The 14,275-nt window shown below is 43.2% G+C and overlaps 1 protein-coding gene across 8 annotated transcripts in view; it reads left to right on the top strand.

Moving 5' to 3' along the window:
• Window positions 1–14,275, top strand: part of LOC147901557 (peptidase M50B-like protein) — a 78,632-nt gene that overhangs the window by 43,684 nt on the left and 20,673 nt on the right. The gene's annotated exons all lie outside the window — the stretch shown is intronic.

Raw genomic sequence — 14,275 nt, forward strand, 5'->3', positions numbered from 1 at the left:
TTCAGAAAATTCAGCTTATACTCAAGCTGAATTTGATATGCCTACTTCTTCCGATGATGTCTTTGAGGGATTACTACCCATTGCCTTGGGTTCCCCTGCTGATATATCTGATGCAAATCAAAATTTCTAGATATCTCCACATGCTCCGATTCAGCCACAGGATGTCTTACCACCTCCACAAGCAGTGGAAGAGGTTGTTCAGCAAGAAATTGCAGATATACATGCAGCAAAAACAGTTCCAAATTGGCTGTTACAAACTCTCAGGGAGAGTAAAATTGATGCTCCATTACCTGGCAGAACTCGTAGTGCAGTAAGGCATGGGGGGGGAGCTCTTTCAGTTAAATCAGCTTATGCAGGTACTCTTCTTGATGAGGAGAAGCCTGAGACATTTGAAGAAGCACATGATAATGTGCATTGGATGAATGCCATGCACGATGAATTGCAGTCCATTAAAAAAATTCAGACATGGGAAGTTGTCGATTTGCCACCAGGTAAACATGCCATAGATACACGGTGGGTTTTCAAAGTCAAAAGAAAGCTAGATGGGTCCGTTGATCGGTACAAGGCAAGGCTGGTTGCAAAAGGATATGCTCAAAAAAGGGCATAGACTATGAGGAGACTTTTGCTCCTACATCCAAAATGACAACCATCCGGTTAGTTATAGCCATGGCTGCAAATTTTGAATGGAATGTTCATCAGTTGGACATTAAAACAGCTTTCCTTAATGGAGACTTGTTGGAAGAGGTTTATGTCAAACAACCTCCGGACTTTGAAATTTCAGGAAATGCACATCAAGTATGCAAGCTGAATAAAGCTTTGTATGGGCTGAAACAAGCCCCACGTGCATGGTATGCCAAAATTCATGCCTTTCTGATCAGCAAGGGGCTGCACAATAGTCCAATTGAGAGCACCCTCTACATCAAGAAGGATGGGGGGGATATTTTAGTCATCATTCTTTATGTAGATGACTTACTGCTCACAGGGTCAAATGAGGATAATATTGCAGATTTTAAAGCTGAATTGCAGACCACTTTTGACATGTCAGATTTGGGGCTGCTACACTTTTGTTTGGGGATCCAGTTCACTCAAGAGAAAAGTGGCATCGTTATGTCTCAATCCAAGTATGTGCAGAAACTCTTGGACAGATTCAACATGCAGGATTGTAAGCCCATAGCTACTCCCATGGAGCCGGGGCTGAAGCTTACAATGCATGATGCAAGTGAATCAATTGATGTCACACTCTATAGTCAGGCTATTGGATGCCTCATTTATCTCTGCAATACAAGACCTGATATTCAGTTTGCAGTTTCTCAGGTGAGCAGGTATATGCACAGCCCAAAGGCTATGCATTGGCAGGCTGTAAAACGCATCTTCCGTTACTTGCAAGGTACAAAGTCTTTTGGCTTGATGTTTCCCAGGGGGGGTGACTTGCAGATGCATGCCTACAGTGACTCAAATTGGGCTGGAGACTATGACACTAGGCAGTCCACAAGTGGCAATTGTTTCTTTTTGGGCAAAGCTTGTATTTCTTGGTTGAGCAAGAAACAGTCTACAGTGGCTACCTCCTCATGTGAAGCTGAGTACAGGGCAGCTTTCACAGCGATAGTTGAATGTATTTGGCTGCGTCGTTTATTTGCTGATCTTCATCTTTCATTGGAGGGTCCTTCTCCAATTCTCACTGATAGTCAGAGTGCTATTGCAGTGGCAAAGAATCCTGTGTTTCATGCTCGCACGAAGCACATTGAGGTTCACTATCACTACGTCAGAGAGAAGTTGCATGCACGAGAGATCAATATGATCTATGTGTCAACACATGACAATGTTGCAGACATTTTCACCAAAGCACTTCCACGTGAAAAGTTTGAGGCATTTCGCAGTGCCTTGAACTTATCTCCTTTTGGTGATTGATCATTTCCTTGTACATGACATTGGCACTGCAGGGGGGTGTTAGAATTATTGTTATAATTTAGCAGTGACCAATGTAATGTAATAAGTAGGTTAGGGGCACTTTTCCCTCATTTTAGAGGTTTTTCCCCCTAACCACAGTTAGTTCACTAACTACGGTTAGTGAAGGATAAGGTTTTGTCACTTAGACAAAACCTATCCCACTCTTCAGTTGTATTACACTCTTCTATTGCAACTATTGCTTTCAGCTCTCACTCTTCTTCTCACAAGAAGGAAATAGACTTCAGGATGGGAGGGGTGAATGGATTAAAGATAAAAGAAAGCAGTGCTATCTTTTATCTCTAACCTCAGATAAAAAATAGTATAATGATGTTCCACCTGTTGAAAGGTCCAGGGTCAAGCAATAATTTTACCTCTGTTGAAAGGGTCAAATACCCTTAATTCAAGTGTAGTATCCCTTTAAAAATTGGAGTTTTTTAGCTCATGTCTCAAACATTCTTTTTTACACTAAAAGGGATATATGAAAGTGAACATGTTGCCCATTCTGGCAATTGCTGCTCTGATGGTTTGTGGTTGTTGGCAGGCATGTAAGTAACGCCTAGAAGGTTTCATGATCGTTGGATCTTTGATTGTTGTTGGGTTAGTGGGGTGGCATCTTGTTGTGTTTTTCCTAGTTTTCCCTATGGGGGGAATTTTCTTATTTCCAAGATCTTACCGCTGTAGGTCAAGCTTAGCTCTCTGTTGTGCCTTGAGCTTCCCCCTACTCTTAGTTATTTTGCAGCTTTTGTCTTTTTAATCTTGTTTTGTTGCTTCTTTTGGAAGAGCTGTCTCCTTTTGCTACATCTGCTTTGCCAAGTTGAAACTCTATTTTTGGAAGAGTGATGCCTTTGTTGGCCGCTTCGAATATCTCCTTGTGGGTGGAACATATATCTTTGAATATGTGTGCTCTTTTATTGAAAAGTGAGACACCGTGACTTTTAAGGCAATGTGCAGCATGTTAAATTTTTAAAAGAAAGGTATCACTCTTCAACAATGAAAAGGAATGGGAGAGCAAAGTTTCCGAAACCCTGAACTACAAGATGAGTGAAGGGTGTACCCCCTATCTACAACATGCAAATTTACACAAGCAACATTGGTGGGTCTTGATCCATAGATGCTTGATGGCAAGGCATGCCATACTCCGTTAATGAGTAACAAGCTCCGCAATCACAATTTTTGAGGGATGTCTCTGCTCTGAGTTAGTTGCTTGAGGATCATTGGAGCACTTGCACAGTCTCCTTAAAGTGTGAATGATATTTGACCAAAGTGTGGGCTAAGATATCTAGGTGTTTAGGTAATTGCCTCCCATGACTTGCCTGCGATGTGTCCACCAAATCCTTCAAAGTGAGACGTTGGATACACCAACCTCCGAAAGGATCCTGTCCGTTGTGAAGATACTGGATTGGAATTGGTGTGTGAAGGAAGTCATCGAAAGGGATAAGAGATTTCGTTTGAAGGTCTATGTCAATTTGAGGGTCTATAATGCCCTATGCCATGATTTTGTATTGTAAGTAAGGCATCATCGCTTAGGGTCCCCATTGCACTTCTTCTTGGAAAAGTGTCAGAAGACGCCGAGAAGAAGCTGAAATCAAGTGGCATATCCTGCTCCAAACACGCCTAGGTTGAGTGTAAGCTCATAAACAATGCTCAGCACTCTCAACAGGAGAATTGCAGCATTAATAGACTAGGTATCTTTTTATTCCCTCTCTGAAGTCACGTGGCCAGATGATATTTAAGCCATAGAAAGAAGGTCAACTTCTTTTGTTATTTGATTATATGCCAACGATGATTCTACTGAGCTCAAAGACAATTCTCAGGGACCCTACTCTATTCAAAAGGTAAGGCTGTTAATTTGATCTTGATGAGATGTCTTGCTCCAAATTCAGATCAAAGGGCATGCCCTTTCCTTTCCGTTGTGCAGCCCCCCTCACACATATAAGGTTGAAGAGCATTGCCAACTCTTTTTTTTTTCTTGGTTTCAAAACGTGAAAACCATCCTAGTGTATGGTAATGCTTCCTACTTGTAGTTTGCATGTAGGGAGAAGCGAACAACCCGAACTACATTCAAGATGAGAGCATAAAGAGGAGAAACGACTACTACCATGAAGCCCAAAGGGGACAAATGATCTCTCATGGGAAGATGTTGAGACTAGACTACATTGGGACATCATACAGAGAGCATGCATATGTGTGCCAAACTTTTGGATCTATTATGGGAATAGGATGATTTCTTCATTAAGAAAATGGCCTTACATAGGGAAAAGAGGCCCGAGATATTTGTAGGGTCGGTGACCCACTTGGGTATTTCTTCACTTGGTCTTCTTCTTAATTAATTTACTCTGTCAAGAGGACGTGAATTTATGGGAATTTTGACTCGTGTAATTTACGTGTGACTGCCTTGGGCCTCTGGGGCGAGGAAGTCTGGCCACGTGTGTGGGACTTGGGAATTAAACTTCCTAGTGGCCCCTTGGAAACTGTGAATGTGCAGGTCAACTACTAGGCAATTAATTCCTAAGACCAGTGTGTGCAACACAGGGGCAAAAGAGTGGTGCAATTAAAAATTGCTATTTTTGGCACTGGACTCTAAAATCAGCACAGGACACCTGTTTGGCATGCAGGAGGCCAAAAAGCAAGCAGAAAAGTCGAAATCGGCTTTCAAGGCTGTTTTTTGGACCACGGAAGAACAAGGAGAGGCAAGTCACAGGCTGGGAAAGTGCTCCAGAGCTATTCTATCACATTGCCTTGGTGATTTTGGACTACCAGGGCTGTTGGGGGGCTGCTAGAAGCTCAAAAACGAAATTCGTTTTTGTGCCAAGAGCCGCTTTTATTGCTTTCCGGGTTGCAGGTAGGTTGCAGGAAGCAAGACAATTTGATTTTTGGCTGATTTCTGTCAGCTGCTGCTGATTTTGGGCCTTTTCCAAGTGGGGCGACCTATTCTGTGTTGCTTTTTGGCTGTTCCAGGGTTGAATCATCAGTTCCTTGCTAGATTCAAGGTTTTTCAGACTAGATGACTTGTTTTCTGAGGATTCTTGGCAGAGGAAGGCTGATTTTTGCTTGCTTTTGGCATTCCCGGATTGGTTGTGGGTGGTTATTGTGCTTGGTATTGTTTCCAGGTGGGGAAAGGCTGATTTATCCTGTTGGGCAGTGGCCGGGGTGGCTACACGTTGGGACAAAGTGTTTCGGAAGGGTTTCCTTGGTTGGTTGTGCCAGAGTTTAGCTGTCCTTGCCTTTTCTGCAACTGTTTAGCTGTGCTTGGCTGGTTGGGCACTTGGTTGTGAAGGTGTAGAGGACAGAGAGATAGTTTATGCCTTTGGGATCTATTGCTCGCTTGGTCGGAAGAAAGGATGCGTGATTGCCTAGTGATTGGATGCATATTTGCCTTATAAAGTTGAGCATGAATTGCAGGATGTGCAGGATACTGGAAGTCTGTGGGCAGTAGTTTGCTTGTGTGCAGCTTTCAGGATACCTTGTAATCAAGCTCTTGGCTTTATATGAATATTAAAGAAACACCGCAAGGGGCGCTAGTGTTTGGGGACAATCGGTGTCTTTGTTTAATCTGTGGTGATTAATAATTTGATTATTTACTGTGTATGCTGTGGTTAAAGTGGATTCTACCACCCTTTGATTAGTGAAGGCTGGTTTCATGGTTCCATTGCCGGGATCCACCTAACTTCTTCAAGAGGTGAGCCTGTGGTTTGCTTGGTGCAAGTCCAGTAGACTACGCAAAGGATGTAGCATACAGTCGTGTAAATATGTCTCACAGATCTCTAACTCTCACAGAAGAGGAAGACGAAGAGAGATGTTGCAGACTCCTATTGATAATCAAGACGTGAGAGAGGGATCGCAGCATGTTGTTGAGAAGTAGGACCCTTGTCTTCAGAAGATTCTGAATTCTGAAACGCAGCCAAAGAAAAGGAAGCCCGATGATGCGGATAAGAAGTTCGAAGTTAACAAGAGGCCGCATGTGAATTTCCAGGATCAACCCTTCGAGACCCCTTTGGTTTGTAGCAATCTAATGTTATTCCGGGATTAAATCAAGGTAATAAGTTTCAGTCTATGGTTTCTGGACAGCAAGGAGTTATTGCACCCCCTGCGCAACAGGGTTATTTTGGTGGAGGATCAGTTTTTCAGGCTATTGTCAGCCCTCAAGCACAATGTTTTGACCGCAGCTCCAACTTCTTTTTAGTCTTTCACTTTCTCCTTTGGTGCCAAATTATCATATGCAAGTGTCTGAGCAAAAGAAACAGCAGCTCACACTATCTTCAGCACCAACACCATGAGGCAAAGCTGTATTATTCAGACCAGCTCCTAAATTTTGCAAATTTGGCATAACCATATTGCCTGCTACTGCATTAGGCATTCCCATTTGCATCCCTGGGGCTACACCAGGTATGCACTGTTCTCTTTTGTCCACATTGAAGAATCCCTCAGCAAGAGGTTGTTACGCTCAAGTTGAGGTAACATGACCTCGGAAGGGTCAGTGGACATTTTCCTTTAAAGGATCAATGTTTGTATTATATTTATTTGGGCTTCATATAAATAGTTAAAAGGATTAATGTCAAGGTCCTTGATGAGGGTGACAAGGCACTGACTAGATGGGTCTTCTTAAGACTATGGGTTTTAAATGCATTAAGTGTGTAAATGTGCCTAGGGGCAAGTATAATCGATATCCCAAGAGAGGGGTAGTAAAGATGCATTTAAGAGGTACCCTAGAATGAAGACATTTGGCAAACTAGATCCATCTAGGGAACTAGGGCTTTGTGGATTAGCATGAAGAGCTTTCGCGTGTGATTGATATCGTGATGAGCTTGCTACCACAGAGAATTGACTGGGAGGAACATTATTGTGCCTGCACCTGTGATTGACGGTAGTCTTATATACTTGTAATCTGTTGTACGCTCTTTGATCGTCATATTTGGTATCGGAGCGTAGGGCGGTTGCTGGTCATCGTGATACACAACTGAAGACCCTTTGGACTGTGAAGAAAGAGAAAGAATTACGTTCAGACTGACGAAAGAGAGAGCGTAGGTGTGTGACATCTTGCTTGCAGGCTCTTACCCATGTTCGTCGTGAAATTGGGCAAATGTTGGAGCAGCCCTAGGGATGCAAACAGGTATGCCTAATGCAGCAGTAGGTAACCTTGCTTTGGGAAATATGCAAAATATGGGTGCTGGGCTGAATAATACAGCTTTTCCCAATGCTGGTAGTGTGGGAGATGGAGTGAGTGCTGCTGTCCCTTTTACCCAGGCACCTGTATACGATAATTTGGCACCTCAAGGGAAGAAGATGGACTTTAAAGAGGCTGGTGCAGCCGTAAAATTTGATACATTCAGTGGGGTGTTGGATAAACTTAAGGCCTTGACCTTTTTGCAGCAGTTTGATGCAGCCTACACAAGAGGGACTTTCACAGAGTCAGCCTACACAAGAGGGAATTTCACAGAGTCATCCAAAATACGCCAGGCTGCAAGTTTTGTAAAGGGGAATGCACTTTAGTGGTGGACCACTATGCTTATGCAAAACACCGCACCAAACACGTGGGTGGGTTTCAAATAGGTGTTTTCAGCTGCGTGGCTTACCACGACTTTTGAAGTGGATATCATGACTGCTTGGCATGAGCTGAATTCCAATAATTGCCATAATTTGGAAGAGTATAATAGCAAGTTTTGGGCAGCTTTGTTGCCTGTTAGCCCCTACCGGATTGTTCCTTTCATTGAGCAAGTAGAAATATTGTTGTAGGCTGCCTACGGAGTTGAGAAACTACTACACAAAGACTAAAGTTTCCAATATGTCTCAGCTTATCGAGAATGCTAGCACCGCATATGCTTTGATGCAGGGGAGGACTTCTGGGTTCAAAGGTGGTCAGAAGCATGATACCGATCCGGTGAAGGACGAGAGGAAGAATGGATCTTGCGGGGATAAGTCTGATAGAAAAGCTAATCGTCAAAAGGATGAACGTAATCATTTGTCTCCAGAAGAACGACGCGCTTTATATGATGCTGGCAAATGTTTTATTTGCAAAGAGGAGGGACATCGGTCTAGAGATTGTCCCAACCGTAAGAGGAAGGAGCCGGCTAGTGACACAGATGAGCCATGGAATGTTCCGAAGGGCAAGAGTTCCTAATTCCACAGCGGGTTGTTTGCGGCTGGTTTTGTATAACGCCGTATAAAGGTACTTGTAAAAAGAATTTTGTATGGCAGAGTTTGCCACTCTTTTTTTAAATGATGTATGCTATACAGTTTGCAGGATCGTGTTTTCCTTGCTACTTTTGGATGCTATTTTTGCTATGAGTTTTATTCTTGTCATGAGGATTCGACAAGATGGGAATGCTCTTTTTTGTCATGTGGTTTCGACAAAAAGAGAATGGATTCCCCTAGACCTTGGTTCCAGATGCGCAATTCTTGGAAGTGGTCTATGTCGTGCATCGTTGGCCCCGATGTACGTGGTGTACTAGTCGCTTAGTTTGCAGTGCTATATGTATTTGTTATGTGCAACTCTACAAATCGTATATGCACTGTTGGTGATCTGTTGGCGGCATGGTTGGCTGTCCACTCCAATTTGGATTTGATATCTCTGGTACTTCGGATATTCATGATGTACCACTAGTGTGGGTATGAAGAGATGGCATAGGTGGGTAAAGCATGCATGAACTATACCTGGGAAGTACGGTCTATGTATCTATGTGCATGCATTAAGTGTTACATATGCTCATGATGTACCACTGGCAGTGGGTCCTTAGGGATGGCCATACATGAGGTGGATCGGACAGTGTGAGGAGCATTTTGTTTGTGAGTGCATGTATGTGGAATGTTTGCTTGTCTTTTGCCTAATAAACATTGTAGTGTTTCCACTTGGTTTTCTTTTGTAGGTAATTTATGGCAATCGCGGACGCTTGCCTTCTTTCAAGAGGGGACGTGAAATTATGGGACTTTTGATTTGTGACTCCCGTAATTTGCGTGTGACTACCTTGAGCCTCTGGGGCACGAGGGTTTGGCCATGGGGCGGGATTTGGGGAATTAAAATTCCCTAGTGGGTCCTTGGAAATTGTGAATGTGCGCTCAGTTACTAGGCAATTAATTCCTTGGGCCAAAGTGTGCAACAGGGGGCTTAAAGAGTGGTGCAATTAAAAATTGCTATTTTTAGCACAGGGTTCTAAAGAGAGGGGGAGAGCCATTCTTTTGGACTTAGAAGGCCAAAATCAGTTCTAGAGGAGCCAGATCATCAATTGTGAGTTGCCAGAGCTTGCCAGGTGCTGCTAGAGCCAAATCGTCATCTGCCAGGAGCTTCCAGAGCCTGCTAGAGAAAATCGCTATCAGCTAGGGCCAACAGTTCCAGTGCATCCAGGGCTTGCCAGAGGAAATCACACCTGATCGAGGAGCCTGTTACAGATTGTGATTTCAGCCAAGGTTTATCTACAGGTCTTCTGGGCTGTGCTAGGTGACTGCGTCCTAGGGCTGTTCCAGGTGTTTCCAGGCTGTCCAGGTTGCTACAAAAGATTGAGATTTTGCTACCAGGCTGTCCAGGCTCTGCAGGATCTAGGGTTTTCCAGCCCCGATGACCTATCTTTTGTGGATACTGGGTAGAAGAAGGCTTGCTTTTTGCCCGCTTTTGCTTATCCCTGATTGGTTGTTGGCTAGTTATTGCGTTTGGGTTTCTTTCCTTGCGAAGAAAGGTTGATTTATGCTGTTGGGCAGTGGCCGGAGAGGCTATAGATTGAAGCAACCTGTTTGGGAGTGCTTGGTTGATTGATTGCACCAGAGTTTGGCTATTGAAGGCTTTGTCTTGTAGTTGTTTAGCCGTGTCTGGCTGGTTGGGCACTTGGTTGTGCAATTGCAGGTGTGGCACAGACAGTGGATGCTTTTGGGATCTCTGTTGCATGCTTTGGTTGGTTGAGGATACATGATTGTCTAGTAATTGGATGCCATTCACCGTTTCGAGTTAGCAGGGAATTACAGGGTGGGCTGGACGGGTAGTCTGCGGGCGTCGTTGGTTTGCCTGTGGTGCATCTTCCCAGAGACCTTTGTAATCAGCCGCTTGGCTTTATATGAATGTTAAATAAATACCGCAAGGGGCGCCAACATTTGGTGCCAATCGGGGTCCTGGTTTTTCTGAGTAGGAGCGCTCTAGCTCCCTTGTGATTTAATCTGTGGTGCAATTTATTTGTCAAATTACTGTGTATGCTGTAATTAAGTGGATCCTACCATCCTTTACGTTGTTGAGGCTGGTTTCAGGAGGGGTTTAAAAAAGAATATAGAAAACACTTCTTATTTCTTGGCGAAGCATCCTGAGCTTGGGCTCAGTATCGAAACCTTCGTCAGAGAGATTTATCAGTGGTGGCTGAATACACTAATAAGTTCAGAGAAAGTGTAATGAAAGTTTATGAACCTCTACCTCAGTCGGTGCAGATAAAAGATTTTATGTTTGGACTGAATGATCGGATCAAGATGGAAGTTCGGGCTAAGTATGTGAACACGCTAGATGAAGCAATTGCTATAGCCATGAACTAGTGGATTAGCAAAGGAAGTGCCTCACAGCCTAGTTGCCATGCCAAGCAGGCGAAGCCAGTTGAGACTCCTTCTAAACCAAGTACCACTATTGGAGTGAAAAGAAAAGTAACACCAATGGCAGCCGTGGCTTGGTCGAAGTCTTCTTTAAACCCAGAGCAAAAAGAAAAAGCGAGGAGAGAAGGCTTGTGTTTTGGATGCCTTTAGCCTCATCAGAGGAAAGATTGTCCACGAAACAAGGATCGGCGGATGGCTGAGATGGTGATCTCAGAATGCGATGGGAAATGGAGGAAAGTCCCAGAGTAGAACAGATGCAGATTCAGCTAGCGGGATCTTCTTACAGGTCAGTACCTGTTCTATTATGTGTGTCTGTTGCCAAGTTAGTAAACATTGCACTTGATAATATCCTATCAACGCCCGTAGCAATGAGGTATACAGCCTTTAACGATACGGAGTTAATTAAGATGAAGGGATCATGACATCATTGTGTTGTTTGACTCAGCATCAGCGCACAATGTAATTAACTCCAAGCTTGTAAAGAGGCTGAAATTAAAGACTAGCCCATTTGACTAGTCAAAATAACAGACAGAAGTTCAACTGGAGTATGGGACCAAAGGGTTACCCAGTTGAAACTTCGAATTCAGGACTAAGCAGAGAAGCTTGATTTTGAAATGACCAAGCTTGCTCATATGTTTCATTGAGGCAACATACGTGGTACACGTGGTTGCCACTGTTAGAATTTGCCTACAATGATAGAAAACATTCCTCTACATGGTTCAGTCCATTTGAACTGAACTATGGTTATAGATTAGCAAATCCAACTACAGTTGGAGTACCTCAGAAAGTGCCTAGTGCCGCGAACTTTGTGGTTCAGATGCGGGAGATGCTAGTACTTGCGAGAGCTAAGAGGCATATGTGGATGAAAGCAGATCTGTTAGAGAATTTAAGGAAGAAGAAAAACTTTTTCTCAGAGTTCCTTCGCACTCTAAGTCTTTGACTGCAGGAGAGTGTGCTAAGTTATCACCCCGATATTGTGGGCTGTGGTTAATTCTAAAAAGAATAGGCAAGGTGGCCTATAAATTAGAATTACCACAGGGTTGTAAGGTGCACCCAGTGTTTCATGTTTCTCGTTTAAAGAATTTTTTCCATGCAGGTGACTCACCAATCGAGGGTGTTGTTTTATTTCAAAAGAGAGGATAATGCAGGATGCAAATCAACAAGGATCCTAGACCGAGGAACAATGCAAGTACGCAATCGGAAGATACCCACGGTGTTGGTTGCATGGCATTGTTTACCTCTATCAGAAGCTACCTGGGAATTCGTATACCAGTTACGGAGAGTGTTCCCAGACTTTATCATCGAGAACGTTGATGTCTGAAGAGGGAAGGAATGTTGCGCTCAAGTTGAGGTAACATGACTTCGGAAGGGTCAATGGACATTTTTCTTTAAAGGATCAATGTTTGTATTATATTTATTTGGGCTTCATGTAATGGTCAAAATGATTAATGTCAAGGTCCTTGATGAGGGTGACAAGGCACTGACTAGATGGGTCTAAGGCTATGGGTCTTAGATGCATTAAGTGTGTAAATGTGCCTAGGGGCAAGTGAATTAATTGATATCCCAAGAGAGAGGTAGTAAAGATGCATACTAGATCCATCTAGGGAACTGGGGCTTTGTGGATTAGCATGAAGAACTTTCATGTGCGATTGATATCGTGATGAGCTTGCTACCACAGAGAATTGGATGGGAGGAATATTACTGTGCCTCCACCCGTGATTGAGAGTAGTCTTATATACTTGGAATCTGTTGTACGTTCTTTGATCGTCATAGAGGTGCATTGCATGTACTACTTTGTTTTAGACAATTGTCCCCCTTGTGCCATGGATTGGCTGTCCACTTAAGGCATAAACCTTAAAATTGCTCTAGGCATATTTAACCTCTCAGATTTGGCATCTTAGGCCTGTCATTTTGGGCAGCAACCCGCTAAGCTCTACTCCTCTTTTTTTTTTTCATTTTTTTTCCCTCAAAAGGAGCTTACTGTAGGTTTGTGCCAAACCCTAACCGTGTTTTGGTCTGGTGAACCCAACATTGGTTTCTCTATGTGATACCTTCATGGTGAATTTAGCTATCGTACGGCAAAACAACCAAATGGTCGTTAATCATCGGTTCTTCCTTCATATACAGTAACCGAATACAGGTGACTAGCAGTTTCAAGCCAGCTATAAGGTAGCGATGATGAATTGCTTCGTAAGGCACTTATCATGCATAAGAAAGCTAAATAACCAATAGCCTTGCTCTGGCTCATGCTTGCGTGTGAGAAATTCGGCATAGCATCAGCTTGCCATTCAAATGCAAGCATAATTCGATGCTTCGCACAATCCTGCAGCTGGTTACTGCTCAAGGCCGAGACATTTATGAAACCTCTTTAGGCTCGTGTCTACTAGTGCTCACCGTTCATGTCCAAGGCATTTGGGACAAAAGGTACTTTTTCGACGCTTATTTGGCCGATCTAAAGTCATGATGACACACTGCTATCTCCATGAGCTAATCCTGGCAGTTGTACTACATCCGTGCACTTCCACGTACCACCCTTTCTTTTACAAGCAATTCGCTTCATATGCTCTTGCAAAGATGAAGGTGGATTTCTCCAATGCAACTCGACAACCATTTCTTCAGCAGCGTGCAATTCACAGAGGGATTCCCAATACTAGAATTGAATTTCTTCTCTATACGCTAGCGTCGCTGTGACTGAGACCATCACCACCTAGAAAGGCAGGGAATCGAGGCTCTAATACCAATACAACATCTTCAAAACAACATCTTCAAAGGTCTTTGATCGTCAATTAGCCGATCAATGCATCGCCAAGATCATTGTGTTTGCTAGTTGCCCTTATCTAGAACTCTCTCTCTCTCTCTCTCTCTCTCTCTCTCTCCTTTCTCTTCTCTCTCTCATTCCTTCACTCCTACACACATTAAGACCCATAACCAACATGCTGGACCCCTTGTAGGTACGTTATTTCACAGATAAAAGATTTACAGAGAGTACAAGATCTGCAGCTCGAAGCTGATATTACAAACGTGAGGAATCAGAAATACAATGGGAGATCAGCTCCCTGGCAAGTGCCATGTGTCATCTTCTTACCTAACACTAATTACATGCCAAATAGATTGGCAGTTGTGGGTTTCCAAGCCCTAGGTCACATTCTGAAGTAGATTTCTCTTGGTAAGCATCCTTAGCCCCTTAAAAGTAGGGCACTTTAAGCCCTCTTGGTACTTGCAACATTTAATGAAGCACACCATGGTCCATTAACTATTAGCTTTTGCATGCAAGAATAAACTCTAGATTAATCCTAGTCTCTACGGTGTCCCCACCAAGCAAATGAAAGCACATGCCCAACACAAATTCTCTAGTTGATCAAGGTCAACCCTTTTTTACCATAACTAAGGGGCTTTGACCAACGCTCAATGCGCCTTAATTATAACCAAATCTCTCCGACCGAGGTTGGAATATCTTGGTTGACTAAAGTCAACCCTCTTGGCCTAAACCAAGTCTCCCTGACCAAAGTTAGGTCTTCTTGACTGAAGTCAAGTGTCTTTGACCGGGTCAATGCTTTGACCTACTAAAAGAACTCTTTGACCATTATTAAAACTAAATGAAGAACTCTTTAATTATTATCAAATAAATGGTCAGCTTTGTACTTTACTTGGAATATTTACAGCTTGGTAACAATGAGAGAGGAGAAATGACTATTACCAGAAAACCCAAAGGATACAATCGACTCTCATAAGAAGATGTTGAAATGGAGATATTACACAGAAAGATTATCTC

Source organism: Dipteris shenzhenensis, chromosome 5 (assembly GCF_047967505.1).
Source record: "Dipteris shenzhenensis isolate YYH24624 ecotype China chromosome 5, Dip_SZ_1.0, whole genome shotgun sequence".
Taxonomy (NCBI): Eukaryota; Viridiplantae; Streptophyta; class Polypodiopsida; order Gleicheniales; family Dipteridaceae; genus Dipteris; species Dipteris shenzhenensis.